The 25,082-nt window shown below is 41.9% G+C and overlaps 1 protein-coding gene across 2 annotated transcripts in view; it reads right to left on the bottom strand.

Annotated features, from left to right (window-relative positions):
* The window catches only part of DIRAS2 (DIRAS family GTPase 2), a 30,380-nt gene extending 5,580 nt beyond the window's left edge, over positions 1–24,800 (bottom strand). Inside the window, exon 1 of one of the 2 annotated variants that reach the window (XM_081263677.1) lies at positions 24,707–24,800. The gene's annotated coding sequence lies outside the window, so the exon portion shown is untranslated. Of the gene's footprint in view, positions 1–24,507; positions 24,646–24,706 lie in introns of those variants that run through there. The other variant, XM_081263678.1, reaches the window with a different exon arrangement.
* Positions 24,801–25,082: the final 282 nt, after the last annotated feature.

Below are 25,082 nucleotides of genomic sequence, written 5' to 3'. Positions count from 1 at the left end.
TAAACCTTTATGATGTTGGATTAAATAATGTTTTTTTCTTCTTTGTGCTAAACTTAAACTACCATTAATATTTCAGCCCCATAAAACTAATCAGCTTCTTACACGCTTCCCAAGTGAACTTTCCAAATATTCGGTGATAATAGTATGAACAATAGTGATTTTTATTGAGCACACACTATGTTCACTGTGCCTTGCACGTATCTTTTAACACTAACAACAGCCCTACAGATAGACACACGAATGCTCCTTTACAAACGTGAGGAAATGGGAAAAGGATGAAGTAACTTTTCTGGTGGTACTGAATCAAGCCCAGAACTGTGAACGCTAAATATCATACTATGATAACAACTCTCATATTGTCTTTTTAAAAAAGTATTTTATAGATGTGACACTACATTGGTGAGCAATAAGATTAAAACCAGGCAAATTTGACTTTGGCAGAATTAAACGACACTATCAAGAAAGGAAACCCACAGGATAGGAGAACGTTTTTAAATCATGTATCTGAAATGGGATTAATTTCAGTACAATTTCTGTAATTCAACAACCAAGGAACCCAATTAAGAAGTGGGGAAAAGAGTTGAATAGTCATTTCTTCAGAAAAAAAAAAATATATGAAGGCATATGGCAACATTCTCAACATCACTAGTCATTAGGAAAATGCAACATAAACAAATTTAAAGATTATCAAAATACGACCTCACACCCACTCAGATGGCTGCAATATACAATAACAAAAACAGACACCATCAAATGTTAGTAGGGATGTGGAGAAACTGGAACCCCCAGACATTGCTAGTCAAGATGCAAAATGGTCATGCTTCTTTGGAAGACATTCTATCAGTACCTTAAAAAGGTCAACATAAAATTATCATGTGACTCAGAAATCCCCCTCCTAGGTACATACCCATAAGAAATGAAAACATATGGTTATGCAAGAACTTATACATGAATGCTCACAGCAATGTTATTCACAGTAGCCAAAAAGTAGAAACAATACAAATATCCATCAACTTGGTGGATAAGTGAAATACAAGGAAATATTACCGCAAATAAAAAGGAATGAAGGACTGATTCAGGCTGCAACGTGGCTAAACCTTGGAAACATTAGTGCAGATGAAAGAAATGTTAACCAAAACACACACACACACACACACATTTGAACCCTCTTATATGCAATATGCACAATTGTAAATTTATAGAGTCTGCTGTGCCTTAAATCTAAGTATTCTCCAAAGATCCATGTGGGAAAGGCTATTTCCCAGAGGGGTGCCATTGGCAGGCGGTGGAACCTGATGGGAGATCTTTGGGTCATTGGGAGTGCTTCCTCCAAGGAGACTCTGGTCTCTTTCTCTCTCACTCCACAGCCATGAGCTGAAATTTTGCTACTCCTGCCATGGTATGCCACCAAAGGCCCAAAGCAAAGGGGTCCATCCTGGACCAAAAACCTCTAAAAGTGTGAGTCAAAATAAACCTTTTCTCATGATAAGTGAAGTATCTCAGGTATTTCTGTTACAGTGACAGAAAGCTGGCTAACACAGAAACAGAGGTATATTTGTGGCTGCCTAGACATACAGTAGGCAGGCACCGGGGAGAAATGGAAAGTGATCATTAGTGGGTACAGGGTTTCTTTGGCAGTGAAGATGTCTCAACATTAATTGTGGCAATAATGTCAAAACTGTAGGAATATGCTAAAAACTACTGAGGTGTACATTTTAATTGAGAGAGTTATAGTGCCATAAAGCTGTGAATTTAAAAGAGAAGCAAGAGTCGATGGCCTGTAATAACAGGTCATGGATCTCTGTGTGAAAAAAATAACACAGTAAGAGGCTCAGCTTTATTCCTAATAGCCAGATATTGGGAACATCCCAGATATTCACAATAGAAAGCATCGGCTCCGTGAGAAATAATAACCCTGAATGAAAACGTCCACAAATACCCAAGGGTAATGTAAAAGACACCGCCTCAACACCTGATTGAACCTGACCTTCTGGGCACTAGGTATGCTGAGCACCTCCACGCGGGTGAGAGGTCAACACAGGCCACTACGGGCTGTTATATAAGGTCATTACCTTGATGATTCTGAATGATGTGATTCATTTAAAATGATCACAGAAACAAAATCCCAAAATTTGAAAGAAAAAAAAATCATAAAAAAACTGGGGAGTCCAATAGGATTTGTTCTCCGTCTCCCACAATTTGAGGAAAATGAGCTCAGGGATCCAAAATGAAAGAAACAGGAAGCAAAGTTTTGGGTTGGAAACACAGGAGCTAAAGGAAGATGAGCAAGGTTTCCTATAAATGATACAGTGGGGTCGGGGAGAGGTAAATCCTGTGGCTCAGGGTGTGGCAATGATGAAAATTGAAGAGATTGCTAGTAACGAGATAAGAAATGTAGATTTCTCTTTCTTGAGACCTGGAGATTAAGGAAGGGGGCGGGGGAGGACCATTAATGGGTGAAGGGTCCGGTAGAGACCAGAGGAGCAGGAAAGTTCTATATAGAGTTGGTGGTGGGTAATCAGGAAGCACATCCGGAAGGTAGCAGGTCACTGGGGTCCAGGGTGCGCGTGGCAGGCCTGTCCTCAAAGACAGCAGGAAGGAGAGCGTGGCGGCGGCAGCCCAGGATGCTCACACTAAACCTTCCCAGACCCACCCAAACCACTGAGCTTACCAGCAGAGCAGGAGAAAGCCGCCGTGATCTATGTTTAATAACCACCGACACATGGTAAACTTCAAAACAAGCAAGAAATAACAGTGCATGCACTTGATTACCAATATGTAAGGAAAGTATAAAATGTTCTTTTGTCGAAACCCAGGCCCTTTCTTTAGACGACCCCACTCTGTCTTCTCAGAAACAACCGCTGTTACAAAGACTGAAACCATTCTCCTTTTCTGGCATCTGACCTTATGATTTTAAATCATGCACTCATGACTTGAATAAATCTTAATGTCCTGACTTAATGATTTGAGACCATATTTATGAAATTAACAAATTACATTCCCTCATGTCTTATTCTGTTTTCAGTGGCTATAACTGAATATCAGAGACGGGATAATTTATAAAGAATAAAAGTTAACTGGGGTCAGTAGAATAAATCTGACACAACTTTTCTAGGTACACATATAAATATACCAAAGTGAATCTTACCAATTGTGTACATCCACAAGACAGGGGTCCTAGTTAAAATAAGATCTATTCCATGATGGTTATGATTATATCAAATAGATTCTACTGCCATGTATAAATTTAAAAAGCCAACAAAATTTTTAAAAAATATTTTTTAAAAGTTAGCCAGGCATGATGGTTGCATGCCTGTATTCCCAGTGGTTTTGGAGGCTGAGGCAGGAGGATTTCGAGTTTAAAGCCAGCCTCAGCAATCTAGTGAGGCCCTAAGTAACTCAGCAAGACCCTGACTCTAAGTAAAATATATTAAAAAAAAAAAGGCTGGGGATATGGCTCAGTGGTTAAGCAACCATGAGTTCAATCTCTAATACAAGAGAGAGAGAGAGAGAGAGAGAGAGAGAGAGAGAGAGAGAGAGAGAGAGAGAGAGAAAGGAAGAAAGGAAAGAAAGGAAAGAAAGGAAAGAAAAGAAAGAAAAGAAAGAAAAGAAAGAAAAGAAAGAAAGAAAGAAAGAAAGAAAGAAAGAAAGAAAGAAAGAAAGAAAGAAAGAAAGAAAGAAAGAAAGTTAACTCAGCTTGGAGATCCAAGGGGCTGTATCTGGGGAGGGCCTTCATGCTGGTGAGGGTTCTGCATCACGCTGAGGGAGCTCAGAGCATCATACAGCCACACAGTAAGTGTGCTACCTTAGGCTCTTTTCTTCTTATAAAGCCACCAATATCATCATGGGGGCCTCATCCTCCTGACCTAATCTAATCCTAACTACCTCTCAATGTCACCTCCACATCCCATTAACATAGGACCTTAGGGATCAAACCTCCAACACAGGAGTTCTAGGAGATACACCCAAACAATTTTGTGGTCCATTATCTGATGTTTTGGTAGTTATGCTATATTTTAAAGTATATACCAATCATTAAGTTTTGAGAGACAATATTGCAATTTATTCTAAATTTTATATTTATTTATTTATGGTACTAGGGATCGAATCCAGGATCACTTAACCACCGAACCGTATCCCCCAACCCATTTATATTTTTTCATTTTGAGACAGGGTCTGGCTAAGCTGCTTAGGGCCTCGTTGAATTGCTGAGGCTGCCTTTTGAAAGTGCAGTCCTCCGGCCTCAGCCTCCCTGAGTGACTGGGAGTACAGGTGTGTGCCACTGTGCCCGGCTGTTCCAAAGTATAAAATCAGCCTCCTGTGCTTTGTCTGCAGGTTGTTTCTGAATCCTGTCGACAGTGGCATTCATCGAATCTTAAAAGTATTTTTCACTGCCAAAGTGGACAGCAGATTGGAGCCGTTCAGGAGAAAAAAGGTCAACTTCTTCCATCAAACTTTTCTAATTGAAGGGCAATTTTCTGTCTGTAACACTTTATTTTACACTTTTTATGGATTATCTTTTCCCTAAAATAACTCTCTGTTAGCAACTTTAAAAATCTCAATTTGTCTGTTTCCTGGAATCCATTGAATGTGTTGGTATAAACATTTCTGACAAATCACTGTAGACGTTCTATGATTTGGGTATGATTTCCGTGTCCCTCAAGGGTTCATACACTGAAATTTACACCCTAATTGGAGTCACTGAGAGAGTAGAAACCTCATCTGATTAAGTGTTTAGAGGTGGGGCTTTTTGTTTTTTAAGAAATTGGTTAGTATTAGATAAAGTCATTAAGGTGGAACCCCAGGATTGAATCTGTAAGGAGACAGACGTGAACACACACCCGATCACCCGCTCCCTGTCTCTTGCCATGTTCTGCCCTGTGCCACCTTAGGACACTGACCAGATACAGCCCCCCTTGACCATGCTCCTCAAGAACCATGAGCCTAAATAAACTTCTTTTTCTTTATAAAGTAGTCTGCCTCAGATATTACATTATAGTAATGAATAATGAACTAATACAGATGTTATTAAAATATATGAGTGTGTGCCCGCTCACTGGATTGATAAAATTCAGAAATATAGCCAAACTAAATTCAAATTCTTTCTTCTTCAGATTTTAAGGGTTATTTTATTTTTGACTTTAGCATCCAGCATTTTGATCATGAAATCCAGAGTCAGTATGATTCTCTTTCCTTTGCAAGAAATTATGGATTTTTTTCCTTCTCTTCAAAAGAGTTAGGGTCCTCACTTATCTCACCTTGAAGTTATACCACTTAATCATCATGTATCTAGAATTGCTTTTGAACTTTGTTTGAAGGGGAGGGGGCAGAAAGGGCAAAAATCCCTGGTTTTCGTCTGCATCTCAGGGAAATTTTCTTCTCTCTCTCAACATGACATCATTTCCACCCCTGTATCTTTTCTTTCTATAGCTTCTGTTAGATGATAGGTTGATGGTTTCTATTCTTGATTCCTCTAGAAGCTTCTCCCTTATATTTTCAGTAACCTTTCTTGTGCTGATTTTTTTTTTTTGCTTTTTCATAGAAGCACTTTCTTATCTTAGGAACTGTGATACCACACTGAATTTGAATGAGAATGCTCACTGAAATTGGCTGTTCCTGTTCTCCTCCCTTATCTAAGATCTCCCTGGCTCTGTTCATTTGGATTCTTCTCCATCACATTGTTGGTTTCCCCAAATGCCTGTTGGTCTCTGGATTTCAACTGGACCTAGGAAAACACCATCATAGCTACGAAGGTGTCACAATAAATTCTCTTGGACGCACCGGTCTGCTGACCACAGCCATCCCCTTCATAGGAAAGCTGTCTGGACAACTTTAGATGCCGAGATTCATTTCTCTCTTCTTAATACTTGGTGGGACTGAACTGTCACTGCAGTCCCTTACACTTCTAAAAGGCGTATGCACAGACAGGGAGAGGAACGGAAGGAACAAGGAAAGGAAATACTCTACCCATCCCCACTATCAACTGATATAAAAATGCATGTCAATAAAGAATTCAGAACTTTTTAATAATGAAAATCAGGTGAGGGGCTATCCTGGACACTAAGGATTCAGATTCTAGGGAAATAGATTTTGATTTTCTGGGTCACGAAAGGTTCTCACTCAAACATCCTTTGAAGAAACTTAGGTTCATGTGAATAAAATACAAGGAAGACCTCAGGTGAAACACACCCACAGTCGTTGTTCTCTGTATTGTACCCAGCATTAGACCTGTTTAAGAAAAAGCAAATATCGTCAGTCCTCTGTATCTGTGCATTCCACACCCACAGATTGAACCGACCACAATCAAAATTATTCGGAAAAAGAAGTGCTGTCAATATTGAACAATATTGAACAATATTGAAGTGCTGTCAATATTGAAAAGACATTTTCTTGTCAGTATTCCCTAAATGATGCCTTATAGCATTCACATTACCTGAGGCATTGTAAGCAGTCTAGTGATTATTTAAAGTAGAAGTATAAGTTCTATGCAAAACTATTCCTTATCCCAGACTTGAGCATCTTTAAGATTTGTTCTGCTGGTGGTGGGAGGTTGTGTTTCCTGGAACCCTGTAGATATCAACGATGACTATAGTTGAAAGCAGAGAAAAATTAAAGAGCAGAAGAATTCACCCCTTTAAAAGTAAACATTTGGAAATGCCTGAAAATTTGGTGTACTTTCCTGCCCCAAACACCCCTCTGTATCCTGAGCTTAGAGTAGCATGTTTTCATGGGTACATAGATAATCTCTGATCAGCTATTACCCTGGTTGCCCATAATACTTTCTCCAGATCATAACCCTGAATCATTATTAACTTGAAACAAATTCCAACAGGGTAATTTTCAACAGGGTTTAAATTCTCTAGTAAGATATACCTCTCTAGGTAAGGCATACACTTTTGTATATTTTTAGAAGCTCAGTTTAAATAAAAGTTTGTTTCGTCTACTTTCTTAGCTGAACCTAAACGTGAAAGATCTGTTTGACAGTGGGAGATCTCTTTCTGATAGTAAAAGATATGTAATAGTAAAAGCCAACACCTATGGTTCATCTTTCTCCAGAAATGCAAAATCCTCTCTCAGGAATCTTGTTTTATGATATTTGGAGACAGCCTATCCCCTGACCCCCAGGTACAGAAGTGGTGGACATAGCCAGGGGGTCTCAGGTGCTCATTATAAGATGCATAATATTGGAAAGAATGATCAAGTGGAAAGAAACAGGTTACTTCTTGGAATAGAAGAAGTGGAATAAATGATTTTTAGGAGTTTCATTTCCAAGAGACCAATAAGCTCACAGCTTAAGATTCGCTGATGTTTGTTTGAAACAATCTCATTTAGGATGAAACTAGGTCCCTGGATGGCCAGGGACCACAGAAATTGTTCTTAGAGATATTTTTAAGACTGCCCTGAGCCTGATTATGTTGGGATGATTTCTGTTTTATCGCTTTCATTTCCATGTGGGTATGGGGAAGGAAAATCATGTACATAATAAATATCATGGTCGCTCTGGTTAAGGACCAATACCAGTGCAGCATGCTAATCCCTGGAGGGAAATGAAAACTAAAGAGTAAAGTCTCCCTGGGCACCAGCCTCTGCACCTGTGGAGGAGGTACACAGCCTGGTCACGGTGACTGGGGGGACACTGTACCCAGCTCAGGTGCCCCCTTCACGGCCAGCAGATTGGAACACAGGGCTACCGGTGTGTGTGCTTGGATAGGTTGATTTCTAGTGTCAGCAAAATACAAGACTTACAAATGGGCAACTGACTAAAAACAATTTTTTAAAAAAATATCATGAATAATTGTATTGCTCATTTTCTTTTTTTTAAACATTTTTTTTAAGAGAGAGAGAGAGAGAAAGAGAGGGGAGAGAAAGAATTTTTTTAATATTTATTTTTTACTTTTTGGCAGACACAACATCTTTGTACGTGGTGCTGAGGATCGAACCCGAGCCACACGCATTCCAGGCGAGCGCGCTACCGCTTGAGCCACATCCCCAGCCCCTGAGCCACATCCCCAGCCCTGCTCATTCTCTTAATACCATGTTAAGAATCCATTTCCAAATCCCAGGTTGTGAAGATTCACACCTGTTTCTTCTAAGAGTCTTACGGTTTTCGTTTCTATATGTAGAGCACTGATCTACCCTGAGTTATTCTTGTGTGAATAACTTCATTCTTAACTGTGGATACCCAGGTTTTCATTTGTTCTCCGAGAGACAATTTTTTCCCCATTAAATGGTCTAGGACCCTTGCTAAAAATCAATCAACTGTAAATAAGAAGGTTTGCTTTCAGATTTTTAATTCTGTCCCACAGGTCTACATTTCGACACATATGCCAAAAATACACTTTTTTTGTTTTTGTTTTTGTTTTTTTAGTTGTAGCTTTGCTTTGCAGTAGGTTTTTGAAATTTGGAAGTCAAAGTTCTCCAACCTTGTCCTTTTTTTAAGATTGTTTTAGCTATTCAAGACCCCTTGCAATTCTATACGGGTAGATAAATTCAACCTTCTTCAAATTAAAAACATTTGTGCAACAAAGAATATTATCAAAAAAGTTAAATAAGCCAGGTGCAGTGGTGCATACTTGTAATCCCAGCAGCTCAGGGGGCTGAGGCAAGAGGATCATGAGTTCAAAACCTGCCTCAGCAAAAGCCAGGTGATAAGCAACTCAGTGAGACCCTGTCTATAAATAAAATAGAAAATAGAGCTGGGGATGTGGCTCAGTGGTTGAGTGCCCCCGAGTTCAATCCCCAGAACTGCCACCCACCCCCCAAAAAAGTTAAAAGAGAATCTACAGGCGAAAATATCATATATCTCAAAAGGATCTAGTATCCATAATATACAAAGGCACATGCAAATGAATCATAGAAAGACAGACCAAATAAAACAGGGGCAAATAACTTGCATAGGCTTTTTCTAAAGAAGATACATAAATGGCCAACAAGCACATGAAAAGATATTCAACACCATTAATCATTACGGAAATGCAAATTAAAATGAAAGAATATCATGCTAAGCGAAATAAGCAATCTCCCCCAAAACAAAGGCCAAATGTTTTCTTTGATATGCAGGTGCTAATTCATAATAAGGTGCGGGGGGGGGGGGGGAGGCAAGGGAAAAATAATAGACCTACTTTGGATTAGGCAGAGGGAAGTGAAGGAAGGGGAGGGGGTAGGGATTAGGAAGAAGAGTAGAATTGATCAGATATTGTTACCCTATGGGCATATATGATTACACGACTGGTGTAATTCTACCACATGTACAACCAGAAGGATGAGAACCATCTGCATAACGTCAACCCAGTATTTGAACGCTTCCCCTTGACTTTTCACAACACCCAGGGAAGGCATTGCAAATGCAAGAAACTCAGGGAAGGTTTTTGGAGTTGAGCTAAATCCTAACAAGAAGGAAGCTGTTGGAGATCAAAACCCAATAATACAGAAACAAAGTGCCAGACTGTTCCAATAAAACTGTTTTGATAAGAACAAGTAGAGAGTTGGATTTAGTAAGTCCCATTTGTTGATTCTGGTTGTTAACTCTTGTGCTATGGGTGTCCTATTGAGGAATTTGGAGCCCGACCCCACAGTATGTAGGTCATAGCCAACTTTTTCTTCTATCAGATGCCGTGTCTCTGATTTAATATCAAGCTCCTTGATCCATTTTGAGTTAACTTTTGTGCATGGCGAGAGAAAGGGATTCAGTTTCATTTTGATGCAAATGGATTTCCAGTTTTCCCAGCATGTACTATGAGTTAAAAAAAATTACATGCAATGCATGTGTTTTCTTGCAATAGTTTGGGCCTTACAAGAAAAATTAAGAAAAACATGAAATAAATTCAGGTGATGGGGGGTTTCCACAGGCACTGTTAATATTGGATATATATATATATGATTATACGACTGGTGTAATTCTACCACATGTACAACCAGAAGGATGAGAAATTACACTCCATTTATGTATAATGTGTTTTTGGAGATTATAGGACAAAACATCAAGCACAGAGTAAATAAGCTACTATTGTTGCAATTCCAATGGGTAAAGGAAAAATAAATCTTGAACAGAGCCCTCTAGAGCAGCAAATCACTCACTCACCAGTAGACATTCCAGGAAAAGATACCAGGTGCCCATTAAATATGAAATATGCTTCATACCCACTCAGAATGACTATTAAGAATAAAAAGAAAATCACAAATGTTAACAAAAGTATGGAAATCAAAACCCTCTTGCATGGATGGTGGAACTCAAAAATGGCGCAACCTCTGTGGGAAAATTTAACATATAATTACCATAGGCTCCAGCAATTCCACTTGTGGGTATAACCCAACATTACTGAAAAGAGGGACTCTGAGGGATTAGTCATACACTCATGTACACAGCTGCATTGTTCGCCATAGCCTGGAGGTTGACGCAGCCCAAATATCTATCGACAGATGAATGGGTGAATAAAATTCAGCCTTGGAAAGAAATTCTGACATGTGGTTACACAATGAATGGAACTTAAAATCAATGTCAAGTGACAGAAGCCAGCCGCCATAAGACATGTACTACGTGAGTCCACATATAGGAGGTAGCGATCTAATTCAGAGAGACAGAAGCAGAATGAGGCGGCCGGGAACTAGGGGGAGGGGGGGGGTTGTTGTTACTTATTGGGTGTGGAGTCTGCATTTCGGAGGATGAGGAATTCTGGATGATGGTGAAGATACTTAATGCCACCGGACTGTGCACTTGAAAGTGGTTAAAATGGCAAATTCTGTGTGTGAACATTTTTTAGCAATGACAGAGCTATGGATGACAGAGGACACTCAGTCTCAGCACAGTTGGCAGATGGCTCCTCCTCTTTATCCACAGCACCCAGAAAAACAATGAAGACCTAATCAGATCTGACAAGCCCCCACCTCCACCACCAAAATCTAGTTACTAAAGAAGACCAATTAAAATGCACACTTACATCTTGGCATGAATTTTCTGTTTTGATCGTGTGAATGATCACGTGAAGCCATTACCCGTCGAAATGATAATACAGCATCTGTCTCATTGAAATATATAAATTAATTCACCTGTGTCTTTTTACTCATTTAAATTGTGATTTTGCTAGAAAACATAAAACTACTAGCTTGCTCCTATTTTACGCCTCTTGGTGTGCACTGTTCAAGACCATGAATACAAAGCCCTGTACGCCTTTCAACAAGGTTTAGTGACACATAACACTTAATCCAAAGTGCCACAAAATTTAAACTAACCTAGGTTTCTAAAGAATGCCCAGAATCTTCTTTTTTGATTTTTGTTATCAATAAGGAAAAACCAAAAGCCACAAACCACTGGGGGAAAAAAAAATATTTTCCTGCTACTGTGAAATATATAAAATAACACACCAGAATGTATTGTGACAAGCTCAAATTCATTCCTTTCTTAAATGCTACAGGAAAATGTATAGGGAAAAAAATACCAAAATGCTGAAGGTATAAAGAAACCAAAATAATGGAGAGAATTGCTTGACAGTTGGGTAGAAGTACAAATGTTTTAAACATATCTCAGCTCATCTGCTATTTACTAGAATGATTCTCTTTCAATAACCGATATTCTGGTTTATAAAACCTTCTCTCAGCACTTACTTGTGTACAGACTTCTGCAGTCTCTCTGCAGGGACTGTTGGCCTCCCTCATCAGCACATCACTGCCTTCCAACCCAAAGCCGGACTCGTGGAAAACATTTGGCACATATGATTCGCTGCAAAAAATACATGTGTGTGTGTGTGCTAACAGGAGGAAAGTTGTGCCAGAAAGAGTAAATGAACTCTTTAAAGAAGCAAAATACCAGCAGCTCAGGAGGCTGAGGCAGGAGGATCGTGAATTCAAATCCAGCTTCAGCAAAAGCAAGGCCCTAAGTGACTCAATGAGACCCTAAATAAAATACAAAATAGGGCTGGGGATGTGGTTCAGTGATCGAGCGCCCCTGAGCTCAATCCCCAGGACTCCTCCCCCTCCAAAAAAAAAGAAGCAAAATAAAAACACAGTCTTTTGAGAAACTATGTGAGAATAAATATTCCCAGTATGGCAACGTCCACTGAAATTTAAAAATTACACAAAGATGTCTATTAACATGATAGGCACAGAATCAAGGTGAATACTTGGCTGTATCACTCAGCAAAGTGTGTATATTGTTGCAGCAAAGAAATTGAAGCCAAAGTAGGCAGGAGCAACTAGATATCAAGCATTTGCATATTTTGTTTTTGAAATAAAAAATAAGAACTTTAAGATATAATAGAAATAATTGCTACCCTAGGAGTTTCACTAGTTATTTTGCAGCAAACAAATGAAAGTTGTAGAACTGATATCAAGTTCTACATTTTGCTTTTATGGAAAGAACAACTGTTCTAAATTTATTAGCATTTTCCATTTGACAGGAGGCTTTTAGTAGCATGCCACAGAGCAGATATTTTGCAAAAATAAGCATACTTCCTCCATCCTTACAATATAATGGTAACATTTTAACATGACAGGCACAGTACCTGCTTTAGAAAATCAATCATCCCATAGAGCATTTTTGAAGAGAGATGCCTAATGATTCCACTATTACAGTTGGCTCTATGTCCATGAGTTCTATATGCATGGAGTCAACCAATCTTGGATCAAAAATCTTTAGAAAAGGGTGAACATGGTGGCGCATGCCTATAATCCCAGGGGCTCGGGAAGCCTCAGCAAAAATAAGGCAATAAGCAACTCAATGAGACCCTGTCTCTAAATGAAATACAAAGTAGGGCTGGGGATGTGGCTCAGTGGTCGAGTGCCCCTGAGTTCAATCCCCAGTACTCTCCCAAAAATAAATCTTTAGAAGAAAAAGTATCTGTTCTGAACAAGTTTATTTTCTTGTCATTATTTTCTGACTTTTATTTTCTTGTCAATATTTCATAGACAATATAACAACTATTACGCAGCATTTATGTTGTACTAGGTATTATAAGTAATCTAGAGATGATTTAAAGCAGAAGAGGATATGCATAGGTTATATGCAAATACTAAATTTTATATAAGGAATTTGAAAATCTGCAGATTTGCTATTTGTGGGGCATCTTGAAACAACTCCTCTCAGATACCAAGGGAGCAATTTTACATGATTTTGCCTCAAATAATTCAAATGTATTTTTAAGAAACTTTCCTATAACACAATTAAAAGCTTGAAAATCAAACATTTTAATCATCATAAAGGTCTTCTAGATGCAAGATTTCTCAGTGGATCCATCTGGTTAAAACACATGAATGCAATATCTTTCCATTACATTTCAAGAATATGTTGTGAGCTTCCGAGGCATTGAGAAGTCAGGGAAGGACTCCCTGAGAAGGTGATATTTCAGCAAAGATTTTAGAGAGGTGGCGTGCGAGCCCTGTGGGGATCTGTGAGGTAGCTCCCCTGGCAGAGGAAACATCAAATGCAAACACAGGTGCTGTCCCAGACGCTGAGTCCCGTGGTGGCATTCTCCAATGGAAGCAAAGCAGATGAGGCCAGCCATGTGGTGGAGCAGGGATGGGCACGGACAGGAGGACCCTGCAGAGCTTTGAAACGTGAGCCACAAGTCAGCTTTCCCTCTGAGAAAGATGGGAAGGTGCCAGAGGGTTTCACGCAGGGAAATGATGGATTTTGACCTCCATTGTGAAATGACAGTTTGAGGACCCAGCAGCGAGTTCTGACGTGTACCTAGACTGACTTGTGCCAGGATGGCGGCCAGAGAGGGAGATCCACACCATCATTCATCACCAGATAGTCTTGCATCTCCATCCTGGTTACACCTCCCTTCTCTACTGTCCAGTTGGTCAGTGGTGCCCTCTGGTTCCATTACTTTAAATGTCACCCATATGCCAACAACTCCCAACCTTACACCTATGGCCATGTCCTCCTCCCTAAACTGCAGACCCGGGACCACCTTCTCTCTCCTTGACATCTCTGGGTGCTGAAGAGATATTCCAAACGTCACCTTGCAAAACTGAGCTCTTAACGTCACCGCCCACCTCTTCCATGATCCACAGACTCTCCAAACTCCTCATCTCTTACCTGCAGCAGCCGCCCAAGCCCTGAGCAGCTCCATCAACTCTCACCCTAGGTTTCAGAACATTCATTCATACGCTCAAATCCTCCCCCCCCACCACCCCGGTATCCAGTCTTCCTGGGAATAACAGCTAAAGGGTTTTGCCCACTCTCTAAACACCCCCAAATTCCCACTCTTTGGTCTCTAGCTCACTTCATTCCAGCCACACTTCTCTTGCCTCCTGGACACACCCAACACACTCCTGTCTCGGGATCTTTGCACGCACGGTTCCTTCTACCACTGTTCCCACAGAGGCCCACGGGTCAGTGTTGGAACACCACCTTGTCTGTGAGAATACCCCTGACTAGCCTGTCTCCATCTACAACCCCAACTTCAAGTGTGGTCGTTTACAGCCATCTTCACTTTATTTTCTCCTGAACACGATCCCCTTTCTGACCTACCACTTGAAAATTTACTTTAAAAAAAATAAAAAAGGTTTGTATTTCTTTCCACTATGTAAAAGCATACCCATTGGGTTTCTTACCCATTCCATTGATGGCTATTGCCATCTCCCCCCCGACCCCCACCCAAGCTTACCTGGCCCATAGAAAGTATGCAAAATAATTGCTCAGTGTCTGACTTAATCTGTATTTTATTTCTAATGCACTTGCCTTGGGCAAAAACTATGGGGGGGGGGTGGAGTTGATGAGATTGTTATGTGTCACTCTGGCTTTAATCTCTGGCTTTGTCTCTTCTCTGCTGTGACATCCTTCACACACCTGTGGGAGTTAGGGATGCCTGGTGGGCAGGGAGAGAGCCCCTACCTATCACCGCAGAATACTAGTGCAGACCCTGCTGCCATTTCCACAGTAGGACAGAGCCACCCCTGCTGATGTCCCTTCACACCTCTGGTGGGGAAGGATTAACAAAGCCAGACCATGCCCTGGGCAGGCCCCGTGGAGGGAGACGGTATGGAACCTTGCAGACACTGGAAGGCGAGGAAAGTGACCATAGTGGTCAGAGAAAGGGTAGCAACCTGAGGTGAGGCTGCAAAAGAATCCTAGCTAACGTCACATGGGGCTTCAGAGGACAATGACCCACCATGGGGGGGGGGCATTTCTGGCCACCATGTCGTGAAAAATTAAGTCAGCTTAGACATCAATGGCAACTGGATGGAGAAGAAGGATCAAGGAAAGGGAATGTTTCCATTGTATAGAGCTGAATGAGTTGGATGAGACTGTCATGTGTCACTTAACAAGGGGGATACAGTTTAGAAGCCATCCTTGGGCAGTTTCCTCATGTGAATGTCATACAGCGTGTTACGCAAACCAGGATGGAAGGGGCCCATCATGTAACTTGGCCTCTTGATAAACCCAAAGACGACGTAAACAAGGGGCATGCACGAGGGTACTGCTGGCAAGACATGGGGTAGGACTATAATCTAAAATAATGATAAAAAGAACAGGATAGGAGATAACTACACCAGTGACACTGTTACTGGTCATTGTTCATCGGTGGGAAACAGTGAGTGACCGGTGGACCCAGCTGGAGGTATTTGGACCACACCACTGGGCAGGAAGCGGAACTGTCCTCGAGGGGTAGAGAAGAAAATCCAAGAAGGAGCCTGGTGGAATGAGAGAATATTTCAGTCCACTCTGTAGTTATTATGCAGCTTTGTAATATGTGCTGCAAAATGGCAAATCTACCAATATGTCTAGACCACTGACCAACAGCATCTTGCAGCCCTTGAACCCGAGTAGCCTTCCTCCGCAGCCTCCTAGGGGAGGCCGAGGAATCTGGAAACTTTACAGAGATGAACAGCTCAAGGTTAGAAAGACAAAAATATCAAGTGAGGCCTAGGCTTTCCTATTCAAAATGATAAGCAGGACCCACCACGGAGAGAGAGACGCTCAAAGAGCAGAGCAAGGGCATTGACAAGAAAAGGAACAAGGGGTTAACCAGATGGATAACGGAGTCCATGTGGGTCCAACTAAAAGAGAGAATGTAAGGGGGAAAAATCAATATGTTCAGATTAATTTGCAAGTGTGAGCACTGGGCAGGTTAAGAGGGGCCGAGGCTAGAGGCCAGAATTCCCTGAAGATGCAGAGTACACCTATTAGACGCTGGGCTTCCTGCCAGGTCATAGAGGAGAAGGATAAATCTCAGATTCAGAAAGGAGCCACTGAAATGCTGACCAGACAGCAAACACCCAAACCACCAAGAATCTTCCCTGAGTAGCAAAAACCTGAGTTTCAAGATAAGCATATCTTGGAAATGCCTTTTGACCTAGGGACTGGTAGCCCCATTCTACAAATGAGGAAACAGATTCTGGATGGTTAAAGTAGCTGCCAGTTATCGCACAGCCAGTCTGTGATGGAACCCGCACTTCCAAACACGGAAGGACGAGGAGGAGGAGAAAGACATAAAAGCTCAGGAGAGTAGAAAAACAAGGCCGGTTTTGACAGAAACAGGAAAACCATTGGAGGAACGCTATGTGTCGTGCAGGGTATTTGCAGAAAAATCTTCAATAGCATATAATTACACTGAGGCACGGTAGATCTGAGAAGGGCCACATGCCAATCCATACAAGCAGCCCTGGGAGGGTTCTAGATGCTGATAAAGTGTTTCATACTAACCTATACTTTTGCCACTTTCACGTCTACATCCTATTCATTTGAAAACTGCAATGATGATTTTAAGCAGCTTCTAATGGATAACTGTGGATTTTTTCTGACTCCTCCAAAAAATATTTTAGATGCTTCATAAAAGGGCCACACCCAAAGCCAAACTCCAAATAATCACAGCGAATGTAGTAACACGTTTGGAGGAAAACATGAGATATGCTAATCATTATTTTAATATAGCCCTAACACCAGAGGCAAAAGTGTCCTGATAAATCTTACAAAGGCCAGACCACAGGAGACTGAGATCGAAGTCGGACTGATGTTTAATATTCTTACCAGGTAGATGACAGAGGAAGGAGAGCTTTGGCCTCCAAAGGCTCCTTCATCTGAGCTGATGAGTATTTGAGCATTTTCTAAGGAAGGTAAGTATGTAGGTGAAAGTGTATATATTATAAAAATGAGCCAAGAATTCTCCTAAATAGGATGGTTTCTATTAGTACAAGTCACACTGGGGTTGTAACATAAGAAGCCTTAGCCCTAAACATGGTTTGTTTCCAGAACAGAATGGCTTCCATGAAATCTGAAATTGTCCTAAAGGACAGAGATGGAACTCTCATGAAAGATCTCAGAATGTCACTGTAAGAAAGAAAATATCACAAAATGGTTGCCAATGCACAAACCAATACTACTTCACGTTTGGAAATGTAAAAAGTTAAAAGAAAAAAGAAAAGTGTTTTTCTAATGTTAACATAATGGGCTCATGGCTTCACATTAATCCAAAGTGGCAACTTAAAGTGATTTTTTTTTTTTTCTCAATCTCCAGTAATAGTAACCGGCCATAAATCAGATAGAAAAAGGAAAGCTGAGGTCAAACAGGTCCTGTGTGAATAACAAATTGAGCGGCCACTGGAAGGGACCAGCATTGTGATCAGGCATTAACACAAGGGCATACGGTCAGAATGACATCTATTGACAACCATTTAGTCAGAGAGAGAGAGAGAGAGAGAGAGAGAGAGAGAGAGAGAGAGAGACCCACCGATGGGAGTATCTCACCTACAGTGTTGCATGTAGATTTCTCCCTGAGTATATTTAGACCATACTGTGCTTTGTGTCAGCTGCACTGGGACTCCTTAAGGGACATCTTTGGCTCAACCAACAGCCTTATCACAAGTATCTCATCAAGTGTTGGAGTCTGCAGGAGAAATTCCTATGAGTGGACCTGCATTTTAAATCTAATATGGATTGCCCTTTGCACTCCAAAAATGACCACTGATTTCTCCACCACCTATCCCTCCATAGTACATGCGTGCTGTCTGTCTCCTCACACCTGACCTGGCACACATCAAACTCTTTGATCCTTTCTCATGTGACAAGATGTCTGTTTCTCATTACTGATTTAATTGCACTTACTACGAGAACATGAAGCATCTTTCCATATGTTCAAAGTAGCCGTGTCTTTGAAACCTGCATGTTCCTGTCCCCTGCTCACTTGCCTATTACTTTGCAAGGATGATATTCATCTGACATGGTATTAAAGACTGTGGCTCACACAGTATGCTCCGCAGCCCAGCATTATTACCATCATCGGGAACCTCGTTAGACATGCTGGGCCCCACTGAATTAGACCTGCCGAATCAGAGTCTCGGGGGTTGGTATGGTTTTGCACAGTGCTGGGGATCAAACCCAGGACCTCAAGGATGCTAGGCAAGAGCTCTACCACTGAGCCACATCCCAGCCCCTAGTCTCAGGTGACTCCAAGGACCAGAAAATTTGAGATCCATCCGACCTCATCTCAAGTGTGTTACGATTATCTGTACTTTTATGTTAGTTGTTATTTTCTTCCAATTTAACACATTTGCCCTTTTTTAGTATCCTAGTTTAGGATCCTCCTCAGAAAATTCTTCCCAACCCCTGAGATCACTGAAGTTTCTTCCATATTCACATCATTTCCATGCATTTGAAATTTTTCATGCATTTTTGCATCTTGAAATTGTGGTACAGGTCCATTTAAACAAACATTTAAAGAATGGAAGGACAAAGAAGAGATTCACAGGGTGTCCTCTGTAAGTTTATCTCGAAAAATTAAAACAAAAAGCCACACTTGAGTGTCATGATATTCTGGGAAATTCGGGTTCTTTTCAAATCTAGGTCACTGAGTCATTTCTATCAACTAACAGTTCCAACTTTCTCTTCACTTGCAAACATTCATAAAGACCTTACTAAATGGTGGTAATATTTTACACTTTGTCTTCTCCTCCCATTCATTCTGCTTCCGATTTTAATAAATTTTTTAACTGATACAAAGATTAAAATCATTCATATTAACGGGGTAATGTGATGCTCTGCTAAATCATCTAATGTTTAGATCAGGTTATACATCCCTCTCTCCTCAATATTTATCATTTCTCTAGGGTAAAAACTTTCAAAATACTTTCTGCTACTTTTTGAAACCTGCAGTTCATGACTCTTATCGTTAGTCAAGAAAACTGTGCACCAGCACACCGTAGCCAAGCCTTCTTGCTCCTGTCTAACTGTAACCTCATACCTATTGATCAACCTTTGCCCATCCTCCGCCTCTAAGTCGGCTGTAACCACCATTCATTCTTCATGAAGAACCTAGAGGTTCTTTACCTGTACCAAGAGGTACAGGTAAAGAGCATTCTAGAAGTCCCAAGGGGTTCTTCCATTGACACCTCTAAGTCGCAGGAACTATTTTGTAGGCAGGAAGGAATGAGACAACCCATGGATCTCGAGTGTGTGCATACTGAGGTGGTGGGCGGATGGGGTGAGCCTAGCGAGATGAGTTCAAGTTTACTCAGAACAGCAAAATGGCATTGAGCTGGACTTGTAATGGGGGTAGGTTTTCAATGCAATGGAGAGTTGACTGAATTCCACCTGGATTTGTCCTGGATGCAGAGACTCGGCATGGGATCATTTTCCCCTCTTTGCTCAGTACATAATTTAGTTTGTATCTGCAGATAAATCCCCAGACTCCAAAGTCACAGAGGTGCTCCAATAAAACAACTGAAACCTAAGAGTGACCGAGGAAGAAAAGCTTCCCTTCCAAGAGCGACTTCATCTGAACACTGATGAGGGCCTGGATCCTTTTAGAGAACTTAGGTTTTATATGTGTGCATGTGGGTCTGTAGTGCGTGTGGGTGTATGTGGTGTGTAAGGTGTATGTGGTGTGTGTGATGTGCAGTGTTCGTGTGATAGGTAGTGTGCATGGGGTATGTAGTGCGTGTGGGTGTATGTGGTGTGTGTGATGTGTAGTGTTCGTGTGGTATGTAGTGTGCATGTGGGTCTGTAGTGCGTGTGGGTGTATGTGGTGTGTGTGATGTGTAGTGTTCGTGTGGTATGTAGTGTGCATGTGGGTCTGTAGTACGTGTGGGTGTATGTGGTGTGTAAGGTGTATGTGGTGTGTGTGATGTGCAGTGTTCGTGTGATAGGTAGTGTGCATGGGGTCTGTAGTGCGTGTGGGTGTATGTGGTGTGTAAGGTGTATGTGGTGTGTGTGATGTGCAGTGTTCGTGTGATAGGTAGTGTGCATGGGGTCTGTAGTGCGTGTGGGTGTATGTGGTGTGTAAGGTGTATGTGGTGTGTGTGATGTGCAGTGTTCGTGTGATAGGTAGTGTGCATGGGGTCTGTAGTGCGTGTGGGTGTATGTGGTGTGTAAGGTGTATGTGGTGTGTGTGATGTGCAGTGTTCGTGTGATAAGTAGTGTGCATGGGGTCTGTAGTGCGTGTGGGTGTATGTGGTGTGTAAGGTGTATGTGGTGTGTGTGATGTGCAGTGTTCGTGTGATAGGTAGTGTGCATGGGGTCTGTAGTGCGTGTGGGTGTATGTGGTGTGTAAGGTGTATGTGGTGTGTGTGATGTGCAGTGTTCGTGTGATAGGTAGTGTGCATGGGGTCTGTAGTGCGTGTGGGTGTATGTGGTGTGTAAGGTGTATGTGGTGTGTGTGATGTGCAGTGTTCGTGTGATAAGTAGTGTGCATGGGGTCTGTAGTGCGTGTGGGTGTATGTGGTGTGTAAGGTGTATGTGGTGTGTGTGATGTGTGGTGTTCGTGTGGTATGTAGTGTGCATGTGGGTCTGTAGTGTGCATGGGTGTGTGTTTACTGTGGAAAGACCTATGAGAAAGATCTTGCATTCTCTTATTTCCTCAAAAAATAAGATCACTTTCCCGACATTAATTAACTTTAGAAAAATTCTGACCAAGATTCTTTTGCACAAAATGCTGCTCTCTATTAATTTCCTATCATGATTTCTTAGACAGAGAGCCCTGTAATGGAAACAGTGTCTACCCTCCAGCACTCATTGATCATGGAGGCTATCCAGAGAAGCGAGAAGAAATTGACATCTTTCCATGAAAGTTATTAGTTTCTGTGTTTCAAGAATGCAGTGTTCATGGCTCGATCATCAACCATTACATTTCACTAGTCTTTATTCCATGGTGTCAAAATAAACAGATGCAAGCATTGAAAATACTCATCCAGTAAGGATGTTACTAAAAGATCTGTGAAGTGGATCTAATCACAAGGTCCATGATAGCACACCCGTTTTTTATTAGCTTTACGACAGGTTTGCTGCTACTTCCCCAGTAAAAGAATTTAAATTGAAAATTGAGTGATCCCTAATGGGACTGGGGCTTGGTTGCTGAACTCTGTCACCAGAGATGGCCGGAGCTCACGGGGGGAACACGTGGTGAAAATTGGCAATGATCAGGTGCACCTGTCTCCTCTGTGTCTATAACACAGCCCTCTAGTCTTTAGGCAGACTGGACCACAAATCTGTCCACTGGATATTTTTCATAGAATCTAAGTATTTGACCTTGCCCTCTTGTTTTACCGATAAAGAAGTAAAATAAGAGGCTCAAGTTTGTGCAAAGGAAGGGACACAAGTCTCTCATTAATTGGACACCATCTGTATATTTGATGGTGTTTAATTGACAATGGCCCTAACATTTCAGCTTTTCAATTGCTTTGTCAACTGTCAGCAGTCTGTAGCTGTGCTGGTCAACAGAGCAGCCACAACCACACAGGCTATTGAGGTCTTGAAGCAAGTCTGGCTAATCCAAACCGAGACTTCCTAAGTAATGAGACTGAGCATGGAGGAAGAAAAAAAAAGATAATATCTTACAGGTATTTTGTATTGACTACATCTTTTTGTTTTTGTTTTTTTAAGGGCAAAGGGGTAGGTGGACCCAATATCTTTATTTCATTTTTATGTGGAGTTGAGGATCAAACCCAGTGCCTCACGCGTGCTAGGCAAGCGCTCTACCACTGAGCCCCAGCCCCAGCCTTTGACTACATGTTTAAATGGTTATTTTTGATGTACTGGGTTAAAGGAGATATACTGTTTAAATTAACTTCACCTGATTCTTTTTACTTTTCTAATGTAACTAACAGGACTCGTTCGATTATTCACACGTTTTCTATTGGACAGCACTGGTTTATAGGAGAATACTTCACTGCACTGAGAAAAGGGCTACAAGAAATCTATTTCCAGAATTTGCTAGTGGCAAGAGCAAACAAGAGAATGAGAGTGTATTTGTTCTGACAATTTTTTTAAAGACCTCTTCTTACCTGATCAATGAGGAGACTTGCAAGCCACACAATAAAAACTAAAGCATTATTTGAAAGCAGTTAAATAATTTTAAGATTATGCTCAAATATATATGCACTTGTTAATAAACTTAGATTTTAAAGGAACATCAACAATTTGGACAACATGAAAACCATCATCTTCTTTCTTAGAGCAGCTGTTTTCTGCAAAAAAATAATCATAACCCAAACCAAGTAATATCATATAAATCAGTTCATCCCTGAGACATCTGTCCATAGTTAATACTCATACCAGAAAGATAGATGATCAATAGAAAGATCCAGTCCACCTTGTGAGGGAAAACAGACAACAATGATTATATGAATTCTAAGTTACAGGCCAACATGAGCAAAATTTTATCTTAAAATCTCTGGCTGGCAACCTTCTCACCCGAGACAACCAAATGCTCCCCTTGGTCACAAAGAAATTCTTTGGTGCACAAATGTACTGCATTCATCTTGGGGAAGTGATGAGTTTTGCCTAAATCAATAGATTGATTTCTAATAGATCAATAATGGCCCCCAAATTAGAAGAATGATATGATAGTTTTATCATAACCAATATAATTTCTTCTTAATAACTTGTATGATTTTTCAAAGGTTTTAATTGCTCATTGAGATGGGTGTCACTTACTGCTGAAATAATATATTTCTCACGAAGCAATAAGTGATGTGTGGATGGGGAAAACAGCCGTCTCTCAGGGTGGAATGGCTTTGCTGAGATGCTGGGTCTCTAGCCAGTTGCTAAAGAGTACTCCTTGAGCTTAGTGTTCACTGTGGTTGCAGCTCTTCTTAGGAACAACACTATTAAAGAAGTAATGAGGAAAGATTCTGGAGGCTTCTGTATGAACCATGAACATATAACTCCCATCTGCAGGACAGCAGGGCTGAGCAGCAATTCTGTGCTTGCTTTGGTACAGAGAAAGCAAACTCCCTTCTCCTCCCCACCTCCTTTCCTGTGTTCACCAGGGAACATCACCCTCATTACCAAATTAAATGTCATCTTTTAAATAGGATGGAAAGATTTCCTTGTCGTTGTGTCTTCTATTTCTCTAAGATGAACTGAAAGCCTTCCTTTAGCTCACAGGGCCGCCTGCATATCCAGAGATAGGATAGACAGCATTGTGGACAATTTGCAATTTCAGGCAACAACCAGGGGGGAAAAATAGTATGATTCCCCTACAAATTCATTACATTTATTCTAATTTTATCTTTCTCTGTTCTCTCCCTCCCACTCCACCTCTTCAAATCCAAATGCCGCTGGAAACCAAGTACATTTGGACTGATTTGGAATGTAAAACGCTCCAACCTTTTATTGCTATCTAGAAAATATCCTTTAAAGTGATATTTTTAAAAGTTGGGCTTTTTTGGAGGGTGGCGGGTGTTTTGTTTTTAATGTCAAACCAGGAAAGTTCTGATATGCTAGACTAGCTTCTCACAAGCACAGGGGGCTGTTTAAAAGATAATAGGGGTCAGTATGAAAAACAAATTCCTAAGGAAGACCAGCTGTGTCACTGTCCCTTAAGCCCTGAATTCCACAGTTGAAGGATGGAGCAGATGATTCCCAAGCTTCTAGCTCAAAAAGTCTCTCAAACCTCCACAGTATGCGAATTGGAGTTTTTAAAGGAGCCAAGGGACACTGTATTCCCAAGCGGATGATGTGCGGAGATGCCCACGCTGGGAAGAGCCAGCAATACTTGCAGGGGAGCCTGGAGCTGTGGGCAGTCACCTCATCTGAGGGGAAATCACAGTCTTACAACTCAGGGCTAGATGCAGCGCCTGGCCTATCCTCAGCTCTGACAAGGAGGAAAAACACCAGTAGATACCTGGGAGCATCTTCTTTTTAAAGACACATAATAAAATATTTAGACAGGTCCCAGCCAGGGACACGAAGTGGTCCAGAATGAAAACAGGCTGAATCCAACGCCCCGCCTTGAACGTGCTTTGGCATTTTCCTCACTTGGGATCGCATCTTTGGATGACTTTCTGTAAATGCATTAAAATCAACTTCCAACAACAGAAACACCTGCAACCACAGAATTTTCCAAAAAAAAAAAAAAAAAAAACAAAAACAACACGGTAACTCCTGTTTTGCAAGGAATCCCCCACAGTGGGCAAGATACAGAATTCCCTTCTCCTTTTGCAGAAACGCAGCTGGCTTTCCCCACTACCCAACTTCAGTATCCAAAGACCGATTCGCCCACCCGGAGGGCTCACGCCCAAGCCGCGGGAGCCCCGCCAGGGTGCAGGGAAGCCGCGGGAGCAGTCGGTTACCTGGAGGAGAACTCGACTCCGCTCAGAGCTTCCCCGGGCTCAGCTCGCGCAGGACCGGCCGGCAGCGCCTGGTGAGCGGAGGCGGCTCCCTCCGAGGCTGGGGCCGCGCGCTCCCGCCCGCAGCCGTGACGACGCTGTCAGCTGCTCTCCGCCCCGCGCCCCGCGCCCCGCGCCCCGCGCCGCCCCAGCGGCCCCGCACCTGCGCCGGCCCGAGCCCGCCGGCTCGCGCGTCACCACCTGGCACCGTCCTCCTCCCGGCCTCCCGGCCTCCTGCTCCCTCCTGAGTCTCGGGAGTCGTGCCAGTGCTGCAGCGGCAGCTGCTCCTGCTTCGATGGCGCCCGCTCGCCTCCGCAAGAGCTGGTCGGTGCCACCTACTGCCTGCTCCTGGCATCGACGGCCAGGACTGGGATTCTCTGAATTCAAGGCAGTAAAATCGGCTCAGGGAAAGGACGCCCTCTCCTTTGTGGTAGACAAAGCGAGAATCACTGCTGACCACGTAAGACCTCCTTCCAGTTCGCAGACACTAAATTGAAGACCTTCCCATTTCCCAGCCAGACGGAATGCCCTGCTCCCAG

Source organism: Spermophilus citellus (assembly GCF_964194105.1).
Source record: "Spermophilus citellus genome assembly, chromosome: 12".
Lineage (NCBI taxonomy): Eukaryota > Metazoa > Chordata > Mammalia > Rodentia > Sciuridae > Spermophilus > Spermophilus citellus.
The sequence above is the reverse complement of the archived record's forward strand: the minus strand, read 5'-3'. Positions and strand labels throughout refer to the sequence as shown.